At 29.1% G+C, this 13,185-nt stretch overlaps 1 long non-coding RNA gene across 50 annotated transcripts in view; it reads left to right on the forward strand.

The window, feature by feature from the left end:
• The window catches only part of LOC126887013 (uncharacterized), a 204,623-nt gene that overhangs the window by 97,054 nt on the left and 94,384 nt on the right, over window positions 1-13,185 (forward strand). For 34 of the 50 annotated variants that reach the window (XR_007698867.1, XR_007698869.1, XR_007698871.1 and 31 more), the window contains one exon: window positions 5-2,498. This is a non-coding gene — a long non-coding RNA (uncharacterized LOC126887013). Of the gene's footprint in view, window positions 1-4; window positions 3,423-4,117; window positions 5,882-7,349; window positions 8,273-8,967; window positions 10,732-12,199; window positions 12,777-13,185 lie in introns of all 50 variants that reach the window. The other 16 variants (XR_007698897.1, XR_007698916.1, XR_007698917.1 and 13 more) reach the window with 12 other exon arrangements.

Consider the following 13,185-nt stretch of genomic DNA (forward strand, 5'->3'; position numbering starts at 1 on the left):
GAAGGTACAATAAGGTAGAACTATTTCAACACTACGATTCCAAAAAGTTACATTTCTCCATAAAAATCAAAAGATCCAAACTTGAATAATTTCTTCGCTAGATTCCCAAAGCTATATTTGTCTAAGCAAAACCTAAAAGGTAAATTTTTTTTCAATGCTACAAGGAAAGCTTGCAATATTTCTGGTACAAAGTGAAATCTCCCAAAAACATTTCAAATACGACGCTTACATTGTTTACTCCCCGTTTCTTATAAAACTATATCGAGAAAAAACTACCATTAATCTTAAATGATACATTAATACAAAGGTTTGACAATTTTTACATATTGAAGGTGTAGATTATTTCGAAGGTACAATAAGGTAGAACTATTTCAACTCTACGATTCCAAAAAGTTATATTTCTCTATGAAAAATCAAAAGGTCCATATTTGAATAATGTCTCGCTAGATTCTTAAAGCTATATTTGCTCAAGCAAACCGAAAAGTCTATTTTTATTTGAATGATACAAAGAAAGCTTGCAAAATTTCTGGTTGAAACTGAAATCTCCCAACAACATTTCAAATACGACGCATACATTTTTTACTCCCCGTTTCTTATAAATCTGTATCAAGAAAAAACTACAATATATCTTAAATGATACATTAATACAAAGGTTTGACAATTTTTTCACATTGAAGGTGTCGATTATTTCGAAGGTACAATAAGCTAGAACTATTTCAACACTACGATTCCAAAAAGCTACATTTCTCCATGAAAAATCAAAAGATCCAAACTTGAATAATTTCTAAAAGTTTCCCAAAGCTATATTGGTCTAAGCAAAACCTAAATGGTAAATCATTGTTCAATGCTACAACGAAAGCTTGCAATATTACTGATACAAAGTGAAATCTCCCAAAAACATTTCAAATACGACGCATATATTTTTTACTCCCCGTTTCTTATAAAACTATATCAAGAAAAAACTACAAAAAATCTTAAATGATAGATTAATATAAAGGTTTGACAATTTTTTCACATTGAAGGTGTCGATTATTTCGAAGGTACAATAAGGTAGAACTATTTCAACACTACGATTCCAAAAAGTTACATTTCTCCATAAAAATCAAAAGATCCAAACTTGAATAATTTCTTCGCTAGATTCCCAAAGCTATATTTGTCTAAGCAAAACCTAAAAGGTAAATTTTTTTTCAATGCTACAAGGAAAGCTTGCAATATTTCTGGTACAAAAAGAAATCTTCCAAAAACATTTCAAATACGACGCATACATTGTTTACTCCCCGTTTCTTATAAATCTATATCAAGAAAAAACTACAATAAATCTTAAATGATACATTAATACAAAGGTTTGACAATTTTTTCACATTGAAGGTGTCGATTATTTCGAAGGTACAATAAGCTAGAACTATTTCAACACTACGATTCCAAAAAGTTACATTTCTCCATGAAAAATCAAAAGATCCAAACTTGAATAATTTCTTCGCTAGTTTCCCAAAGGTATATTTGTCTAAGCAAAACCTAAAAGGTAAATCATTGTTCAATGCTACAACGAAAGCTTGCAATATTACTGATACAAAGTGAAATCTCCCAAAAACATTTCGAATACGACGCATATATTTTTTACTCCCCGTTTCTTATAAAACTATATCAAGAAAAAACTACAAAAAATCTTAAATGATAGATTAATATAAAGGTTTGACAATTTTTTCACATTGAAGGTGTCGATTATTTCGAAGGTACAATAAGGTAGAACTATTTCAACACTACGATTCCAAAAAGTTACATTTCTCCATAAAAATCAAAAGATCCAAACTTGAATAATTTCTTCGCTAGATTCCCAAAGCTATATTTGTCTAAGCAAAACCTAAAAGGTAAATTTTTTTTCAATGCTACAAGGAAAGCTTGCAATATTTCTGGTACAAAAAGAAATCTTCCAAAAACATTTCAAATACGACGCATACATTGTTTACTCCCCGTTTCTTATAAATCTATATCAAGAAAAAACTACAATAAATCTTAAATGATACATTAATACAAAGGTTTGACAATTTTTTCACATTGAAGATGTCGATTGTTTCGAAAGTACAATAAGGTAGAACTATTTCAACACTATGATTCCAAAAAGTTACATTTCTCCATAAAAAATCAGAAGATCCAAACTTGAATAATTTCTTCGCTAGATTCCCAAAGCTATATATTTGTATAAGCAAAACCTAAAAGGTAAATTTTTTTTCAATGCTACAAGGAAAGCTTGCAATATTTCTGGTACAAAGTGAAATCTCCCAAAAATATTTCAAATACGACGCTTACATTGTTTACTCCCCGTTTCTTATAAAACTATATCGAGAAAAAACTACCATTAATCTTAAATGATACATTAATACAAAGGTTTGACAATTTTTGCATATTGAAGGTGTAGATTATTTCGAAGGTACAATAAGGTAGAACTATTTCAACACTACGATTCCAAAAAGTTATATTTCTCTATGAAAAATCAAAAGGTCCAAATTTGAATAATGTCTCGCTAGATTCTCAAAGCTATATTTGCTCAAGCAAAACCGAAAAGTCTATTTTTATTTGAATGATACAAAGAAAGCTTGCAAAATTTCTGGTTGAGACTGAAATCTCCCAACAACATTTCAAATACGACGCATACATTTTATAGTCCCCGTTTCTTATAAATCTATATCAAGAAAAAACTACAATAAATCTTATATGATACATTAATACAAAGGTTTGACAATTTTTTCACATTGAAGGGGTCGATTATTTCGAAGGTACAATAAGCTAGAACTATTTCAACACTACGATTCCAAAAAGCTACATTTCTCCATGAAAAATCAAAAGATCCAAACTTGAATAATTTCTAAAAGTTTCCCAAAGCTATATTGGTCTAAGCAAAACCTAAAAGGTAAATCATTGTTCAATGCTACAACGAAAGCTTGCAATATTACTGATAAAAAGTGAAATCTCCCAAAAACATTTCAAATACGACGCATATATTTTTTACTCCCCGTTTCTTATAAAACTATATCGAGAAAAAACTACAAAAAATCTTAAATGATAGATTAATATAAAGGTTTGACAATTTTTTCACATTGAAGGTGTCGATTATTTCGAAGGTACAATAAGGTAGAACTATTTCAACACTACGATTCCAAAAAGTTACATTTCTCCATAAAAATCAAAAGATCCAAACTTGAATAATTTCTTCGCTAGATTCCCAAAGCTATATTTGTCTAAGCAAAACCTAAAAGGTAAATTTTTTTTCAATGCTACAAGGAAAGCTTGCAATATTTCTGGTACCAAAAGAAATCTTCAAAAAACATTTCAAATACGACGCATACATTATTTACTCCCCGTTTCTTATAAAACTATATCAAGAAAAAACTACAATAAATCTTAAATGATACATTAATACAAAGGTTTGACAATTTTTGCACATTGAAGGCGTAGGTTACTTCGAAGGTACAATAAGGTAGAACTATTTCAACACTACGATTCCAAAAAGTTACATTTCTAAATAAAAAATCAAAAGATCCAAACTTGAATAATTTCTTCGCTAGATTCCCAAAGCTATATTTGTCTAAGCAAAACCTAAAAGGTAAATTTTTTTTCAATGCTACAAGGAAAGCTGGCTATATTTCTGGTACAAAAAGAAATCTTCCAAAAACATTTCAAATACGACGCATACATTGTTTACTCCCCGTTTCTTATAAAACTATATCAAGAAAAAATTACAATAAATCTTAAATGATAATTAATACAAATGTTTGACAATTTTTGCACATTGAAGGTGTAGGTTACTTCGAAGGTACAATAAGGTAGAACTATTTCAGCACTACGATTCCAAAAAGTTACATTTCTCTATGAAAAATCAAAAGATCCAAACTTGAATAATTTCTTCGCTAGATTCCCAAAGCTATCTATTTGTATAAGCAAAACCTAAAAGGTAAATTTTTTTTCAATGCTACAAGGAAAGCTTGCAATATTTCTGGTACAAAGTGAAATCTCCCAAAAACATTTCAAATACGACGCTTACATTGTTTACTCCCCGTTTCTTATAAAACTATATCGAGAAAAAACTACCATTAATCTTAAATGATACATTAATAAAAAGGTTTGACAATTTTTACATATTGAAGGTGTAGATTATTTCGAAGGTACAATAAGGTAGAACTATTTCAACACTACGATTCCAAAAAGTTATATTTCTCTATGAAAAATCAAAAGGTCCAAATTTGAATAATGTCTCGCTAGATTCTCAAAGCTATATTTGCTCAAGCAAACCGAAAAGTCTATTTTTATTTGAATGATACAAAGAAAGCTTGCAAAATTTCTGGTTGAAACTGAAATCTCCCAACAACATTTCAAATACGACGCATACATTTTTTACTCCCCGTTTCTTATAAATCTGTATCAAGAAAAAACTACAATATATCTTAAATGATAGGTTAATATAAAGGTTTGACAATTTTTTCACATTGAAGGTGTCGATTATTTCGAAGGTACAATAAGGTAGAACTATTTCAACACTACGATTCCAAAAAGTTACATTCCTCTATGAAAAATCAAAAGATCCAAACTTGAATAATTTCTTCGCTAGATTGCCAAAGCTATATTTGTCTTGGCAAAACCTAAAAGGTAAATTTTTTTTCAATGCTACAAGGAAAGCTTGCAATATTTCTGGTACAAAGTGAAATCTTCAAAAAACATTTCAAATACGACGCATACATTATTTACTCCCCGTTTCTTATAAAACTATATCAAGAAAAAACTACAATAAATCTTAAATGATACATTAATACAAAGGTTTGACAATTTTTCACATTGAAGGCGTAGGTTACTTCGAAGGTACAATAAGGTAGAACTATTTCAACACTACGATTCCAAAAAGTTACATTTCTAAATAAAAAATCAAAAGATCCAAACTTGAATAATTTCTTCGCTAGATTCCCAAAGCTATATTTGTCTAAGCAAAACCTAAAAGGTAAATTTTTTTTCAATGCTACAAGGAAAGCTTGCAATATTTCTGGTACAAAGTGAAATCTTCCAAAAACATTTCAAATACGACGCTTACCTTGTTTACTCACCGTTTCTTATAAAACTATATCAAGAAAAAACTACAATAAATCTTAAATGATACATTAATACAAATGTTTGACAATTTTTGCACATTGAAGGTGTAGGTTACTTCGAAGGTACAATAAGGTAGAACTATTTCAGCACTACGATTCCAAAAAGTTACATTTCTCTATGAAAAATCAAAAGATCCAAACTTGAATAATTTCTTCGCTAGATTCCCAAAGCTATATTTGTCTAAGCAAACCCTAAAAGGTAAATTTTTTTTCAATGCTACAAAGAAAGCTTGCAATATTTCTGGCACAAAAAGAAATCTTCCAAAAACATTTCAAATACGACGCATACATTGTTTACTCCCCGTTTCTTATAAAACTATATCAAGAAAAAACTACAAAAAATCTTAAATGATAGGTTAATATAAAGGTTTGACAATTTTTTCACATTGAAGGTGTCGATTATTTCGAAGGTACAATAAGGTAGAACTATTTCAAGACTACGATTCCAAAAAGTTACATTCCTCTATGAAAAATCAAAAGATCCAAACTTGAATAATTTCTTCGCTAGATTGCCAAAGCTATATTTGTCTTGGCAAAACCTAAAAGGTAAATTTTTTTTTCAATGCTACAAGGAAAGCTTGCAATATTTCTGGTACAAAGTGAAATCTTCAAAAAACATTTCAAATACGACGCATACATTATTTACTCCCCGTTTCTTATAAAACTATATCAAGAAAAAACTACAATAAATCTTAAATGATACATTAATACAAAGGTTTGACAATTTTTGCACATTGAAGGCGTAGGTTACTTCGAAGGTACAATAAGTTAGAACTATTTCAACACTACGATTCCAAAAAGTTACATTTCTAAATAAAAAATCAAAAGATCGAAACTTGAATAATTTCTTCGCTAGATTCCCAAAGCTATATTTGTCTTGGCAAAACCTAAAAGGTAAATTTTTTTTCAATGCTACAAGGAAAGCTTGCTATATTTCTGGTACAAAGTGAAATCTTCAAAAAACATTTCAAATACGACGCATACATTATTTACTCCCCGTTTCTTATAAAACTATATCAAGAAAAAACTACAATAAATCTTAAATGATACATTAATACAAAGGTTTGACAATTTTTTCACATTGAAGGTGTCGATTATTTCGAAGGTACAATAAGCTAGAACTATTTCAACACTACGATTCCAAAAAGCTACATTTCTCCATGAAAAATCAAAAGATCCAAACTTGAATAATTTCTAAAAGTTTCCCAAAGCTATATTGGTCTAAGCAAAACCTAAAAGGTAAATCATTGTTCAATGCTACAACGAAAGCTTGCAATATTACTGATAAAAAGTGAAATCTCCCAAAAACATTTCAAATACGACGCATATATTTTTTACTCCCCGTTTCTTATAAAACTATATCAAGAAAAAACTACAAAAAATCTTAAATGATAGATTAATATAAAGGTTTGACAATTTTTTCACATTGAAGGTGTCGATTATTTCGAAGGTACAATAAGGTAGAACTATTTCAACACTACGATTCCAAAAAGTTACATTTCTCCATAAAAATCAAAAGATCCAAACTTGAATAATTTCTTCGCTAGATTCCCAAAGCTATATTTGTCTAAGCAAAACCTAAAAGGTAAATTTTTTTTCAATGCTACAAGGAAAGCTTGCTATATTTCTGGTACAAAAAGAAATCTTCCAAAAACATTTCAAATACGACGCATACATTGTTTACTCCCCGTTTCTTATAAAACTATATCAAGAAAAAATTACAATAAATCTTAAATGATAATTAATACAAATGTTTGACAATTTTTGCACATTGAAGGTGTAGGTTACTTCGAAGGTACAATAAGGTAGAACTATTTCAGCACTACGATTCCAAAAAGTTACATTTCTCTATGAAAAATCAAAAGATCCAAACTTGAACAATTTCTTCCCTAGATTCCCAAAGCTATATATTTGTATAAGCAAAACCTAAAAGGTAAATTTTTTTTCAATGCTACAAGGAAAGCTTGCAATATTTCTGGTACAAAGTGAAATCTCCCAAAAACATTTCAAATACGACGCTTACATTGTTTACTCCCCGTTTCTTATAAAACTATATCGAGAAAAAACTACCATTAGTCTTAAATGATACATTAATACAAAGGTTTGACAATTTTTACATATTGAAGGTGTAGATTATTTCGAAGGTACAATAAGGTAGAACTATTTCAACACTACGATTCCAAAAAGTTATATTTCTCTATGAAAAATGAAAAGGTCCAAATTTGAATAATGTCTCGCTAGATTCTCAAAGCTATATTTGCTCAAGCAAACCGAAAAGTCTATTTTTATTTGAATGATACAAAGAAAGCTTGCAAAATTTCTGGTTGAAACTGAAATCTCCCAACAACATTTCAAATACGACGCATACATTTTTTACTCCCCGTTTCTTATAAATCTGTATCAAGAAAAAACTACAATATATCTTAAATGATACATTAATACAAAGGTTTGACAATTTTTTCACATTGAAGGTGTCGATTATTTCGAAGGTACAATAAGCTAGAACTATTTCAACACTACGATTCCAAAAAGCTACATTTCTCCATGAAAAATCAAAAGATCCAAACTTGAATAATTTCTAAAAGTTTCCCAAAGCTATATTGGTCTAAGCAAAACCTAAAAGGTAAATCATTGTTCAATGCTACAACGAAAGCTTGCAATATTACTGATAAAAAGTGAAATCTCCCAAAAACATTTCAAATACGACGCATATATTTTTTACTCCCCGTTTCTTATAAAACTATATCGAGAAAAAACTACAAAAAATCTTAAATGATAGATTAATATAAAGGTTTGACAATTTTTTCACATTGAAGGTGTCGATTATTTCGAAGGTACAATAAGGTAGAACTATTTCAACACTACGATTCCAAAAAGTTACATTTCTCCATAAAAATCAAAAGATCCAAACTTGAATAATTTCTTCGCTAGATTCCCAAAGCTATATTTGTCTAAGCAAAACCTAAAAGGTAAATTTTTTTTCAATGCTACAAGGAAAGCTTGCAATATTTCTGGTACCAAAAGAAATCTTCAAAAAACATTTCAAATACGACGCATACATTATTTACTCCCCGTTTCTTATAAAACTATATCAAGAAAAAACTACAATAAATCTTAAATGATACATTAATACAAAGGTTTGACAATTTTTGCACATTGAAGGCGTAGGTTACTTCGAAGGTACAATAAGGTAGAACTATTTCAACACTACGATTCCAAAAAGTTACATTTCTAAATAAAAAATCAAAAGATCCAAACTTGAATAATTTCTTCGCTAGATTCCCAAAGCTATATTTGTCTAAGCAAAACCTAAAAGGTAAATTTTTTTTCAATGCTACAAGGAAAGCTGGCTATATTTCTGGTACAAAAAGAAATCTTCCAAAAACATTTCAAATACGACGCATACATTGTTTACTCCCCGTTTCTTATAAAACTATATCAAGAAAAAATTACAATAAATCTTAAATGATAATTAATACAAATGTTTGACAATTTTTGCACATTGAAGGTGTAGGTTACTTCGAAGGTACAATAAGGTAGAACTATTTCAGCACTACGATTCCAAAAAGTTACATTTCTCTATGAAAAATCAAAAGATCCAAACTTGAATAATTTCTTCGCTAGATTCCCAAAGCTATCTATTTGTATAAGCAAAACCTAAAAGGTAAATTTTTTTTCAATGCTACAAGGAAAGCTTGCAATATTTCTGGTACAAAGTGAAATCTCCCAAAAACATTTCAAATACGACGCTTACATTGTTTACTCCCCGTTTCTTATAAAACTATATCGAGAAAAAACTACCATTAATCTTAAATGATACATTAATAAAAAGGTTTGACAATTTTTACATATTGAAGGTGTAGATTATTTCGAAGGTACAATAAGGTAGAACTATTTCAACACTACGATTCCAAAAAGTTATATTTCTCTATGAAAAATCAAAAGGTCCAAATTTGAATAATGTCTCGCTAGATTCTCAAAGCTATATTTGCTCAAGCAAACCGAAAAGTCTATTTTTATTTGAATGATACAAAGAAAGCTTGCAAAATTTCTGGTTGAAACTGAAATCTCCCAACAACATTTCAAATACGACGCATACATTTTTTACTCCCCGTTTCTTATAAATCTGTATCAAGAAAAAACTACAATATATCTTAAATGATAGGTTAATATAAAGGTTTGACAATTTTTTCACATTGAAGGTGTCGATTATTTCGAAGGTACAATAAGGTAGAACTATTTCAACACTACGATTCCAAAAAGTTACATTCCTCTATGAAAAATCAAAAGATCCAAACTTGAATAATTTCTTCGCTAGATTGCCAAAGCTATATTTGTCTTGGCAAAACCTAAAAGGTAAATTTTTTTTCAATGCTACAAGGAAAGCTTGCAATATTTCTGGTACAAAGTGAAATCTTCAAAAAACATTTCAAATACGACGCATACATTATTTACTCCCCGTTTCTTATAAAACTATATCAAGAAAAAACTACAATAAATCTTAAATGATACATTAATACAAAGGTTTGACAATTTTTCACATTGAAGGCGTAGGTTACTTCGAAGGTACAATAAGGTAGAACTATTTCAACACTACGATTCCAAAAAGTTACATTTCTAAATAAAAAATCAAAAGATCCAAACTTGAATAATTTCTTCGCTAGATTCCCAAAGCTATATTTGTCTAAGCAAAACCTAAAAGGTAAATTTTTTTTCAATGCTACAAGGAAAGCTTGCAATATTTCTGGTACAAAGTGAAATCTTCCAAAAACATTTCAAATACGACGCTTACCTTGTTTACTCACCGTTTCTTATAAAACTATATCAAGAAAAAACTACAATAAATCTTAAATGATACATTAATACAAATGTTTGACAATTTTTGCACATTGAAGGTGTAGGTTACTTCGAAGGTACAATAAGGTAGAACTATTTCAGCACTACGATTCCAAAAAGTTACATTTCTCTATGAAAAATCAAAAGATCCAAACTTGAATAATTTCTTCGCTAGATTCCCAAAGCTATATTTGTCTAAGCAAACCCTAAAAGGTAAATTTTTTTTCAATGCTACAAAGAAAGCTTGCAATATTTCTGGCACAAAAAGAAATCTTCCAAAAACATTTCAAATACGACGCATACATTGTTTACTCCCCGTTTCTTATAAAACTATATCAAGAAAAAACTACAAAAAATCTTAAATGATAGGTTAATATAAAGGTTTGACAATTTTTTCACATTGAAGGTGTCGATTATTTCGAAGGTACAATAAGGTAGAACTATTTCAAGACTACGATTCCAAAAAGTTACATTCCTCTATGAAAAATCAAAAGATCCAAACTTGAATAATTTCTTCGCTAGATTGCCAAAGCTATATTTGTCTTGGCAAAACCTAAAAGGTAAATTTTTTTTTCAATGCTACAAGGAAAGCTTGCAATATTTCTGGTACAAAGTGAAATCTTCAAAAAACATTTCAAATACGACGCATACATTATTTACTCCCCGTTTCTTATAAAACTATATCAAGAAAAAACTACAATAAATCTTAAATGATACATTAATACAAAGGTTTGACAATTTTTGCACATTGAAGGCGTAGGTTACTTCGAAGGTACAATAAGTTAGAACTATTTCAACACTACGATTCCAAAAAGTTACATTTCTAAATAAAAAATCAAAAGATCGAAACTTGAATAATTTCTTCGCTAGATTCCCAAAGCTATATTTGTCTTGGCAAAACCTAAAAGGTAAATTTTTTTTCAATGCTACAAGGAAAGCTTGCTATATTTCTGGTACAAAGTGAAATCTTCAAAAAACATTTCAAATACGACGCATACATTATTTACTCCCCGTTTCTTATAAAACTATATCAAGAAAAAACTACAATAAATCTTAAATGATACATTAATACAAAGGTTTGACAATTTTTTCACATTGAAGGTGTCGATTATTTCGAAGGTACAATAAGCTAGAACTATTTCAACACTACGATTCCAAAAAGCTACATTTCTCCATGAAAAATCAAAAGATCCAAACTTGAATAATTTCTAAAAGTTTCCCAAAGCTATATTGGTCTAAGCAAAACCTAAAAGGTAAATCATTGTTCAATGCTACAACGAAAGCTTGCAATATTACTGATAAAAAGTGAAATCTCCCAAAAACATTTCAAATACGACGCATATATTTTTTACTCCCCGTTTCTTATAAAACTATATCAAGAAAAAACTACAAAAAATCTTAAATGATAGATTAATATAAAGGTTTGACAATTTTTTCACATTGAAGGTGTCGATTATTTCGAAGGTACAATAAGGTAGAACTATTTCAACACTACGATTCCAAAAAGTTACATTTCTCCATAAAAATCAAAAGATCCAAACTTGAATAATTTCTTCGCTAGATTCCCAAAGCTATATTTGTCTAAGCAAAACCTAAAAGGTAAATTTTTTTTCAATGCTACAAGGAAAGCTTGCTATATTTCTGGTACAAAAAGAAATCTTCCAAAAACATTTCAAATACGACGCATACATTGTTTACTCCCCGTTTCTTATAAAACTATATCAAGAAAAAATTACAATAAATCTTAAATGATAATTAATACAAATGTTTGACAATTTTTGCACATTGAAGGTGTAGGTTACTTCGAAGGTACAATAAGGTAGAACTATTTCAGCACTACGATTCCAAAAAGTTACATTTCTCTATGAAAAATCAAAAGATCCAAACTTTAACAATTTCTTCCCTAGATTCCCAAAGCTATATATTTGTATAAGCAAAACCTAAAAGGTAAATTTTTTTTCAATGCTACAAGGAAAGCTTGCAATATTTCTGGTACAAAGTGAAATCTCCCAAAAACATTTCAAATACGACGCTTACATTGTTTACTCCCCGTTTCTTATAAAACTATATCGAGAAAAAACTACCATTAGTCTTAAATGATACATTAATACAAAGGTTTGACAATTTTTACATATTGAAGGTGTAGATTATTTCGAAGGTACAATAAGGTAGAACTATTTCAACACTACGATTCCAAAAAGTTATATTTCTCTATGAAAAATGAAAAGGTCCAAATTTGAATAATGTCTCGCTAGATTCTCAAAGCTATATTTGCTCAAGCAAACCGAAAAGTCTATTTTTATTTGAATGATACAAAGAAAGCTTGCAAAATTTCTGGTTGAAACTGAAATCTCCCAACAACATTTCAAATACGACGCATACATTTTTTACTCCCCGTTTCTTATAAATCTGTATCAAGAAAAAACTACAATATATCTTAAATGATACATTAATACAAAGGTTTGACAATTTTTTCACATTGAAGGTGTCGATTATTTCGAAGGTACAATAAGCTAGAACTATTTCAACACTACGATTCCAAAAAGCTACATTTCTCCATGAAAAATCAAAAGATCCAAACTTGAATAATTTCTAAAAGTTTCCCAAAGCTATATTGGTCTAAGCAAAACCTAAAAGGTAAATCATTGTTCAATGCTACAACGAAAGCTTGCAATATTACTGATACAAAGTGAAATCTCCCAAAAACATTTCAAATACGACGCATATATTTTTTACTCCCCGTTTCTTATAAAACTATATCAAGAAAAAACTACAAAAAATCTTAAATGATAGATTAATATAAAGGTTTCACAATTTTTTCACATTGAAGGTGTCGATTATTTCGAAGGTACAATAAGGTAGAACTATTTCAACACTACGATTCCAAAAAGTTACATTTCTCCATAAAAATCAAAAGATCCAAACTTGAATAATTTCTTCGCTAGATTCCCAAAGCTATATTTGTCTAAGCAAAACCTAAAAGGTAAATTTTTTTTCAATGCTACAAGGAAAGCTTGCTATATTTCTGGTACAAAAAGAAATCTTCCAAAAACATTTCAAATACGACGCATACATTGTTTACTCCCCGTTTCTTATAAAACTATATCAAGAAAAAATTACAATAAATCTTAAATGATAATTAATACAAATGTTTGACAATTTTTGCACATTGAAGGTGTAGGTTACTTCGAAGGTACAATAAGGTAGAACTATT

The sequence above is a fragment of the Diabrotica virgifera genome, chromosome 6 (assembly GCF_917563875.1).
Source record: "Diabrotica virgifera virgifera chromosome 6, PGI_DIABVI_V3a".
NCBI lineage: Eukaryota > Metazoa > Arthropoda > Insecta > Coleoptera > Chrysomelidae > Diabrotica > Diabrotica virgifera.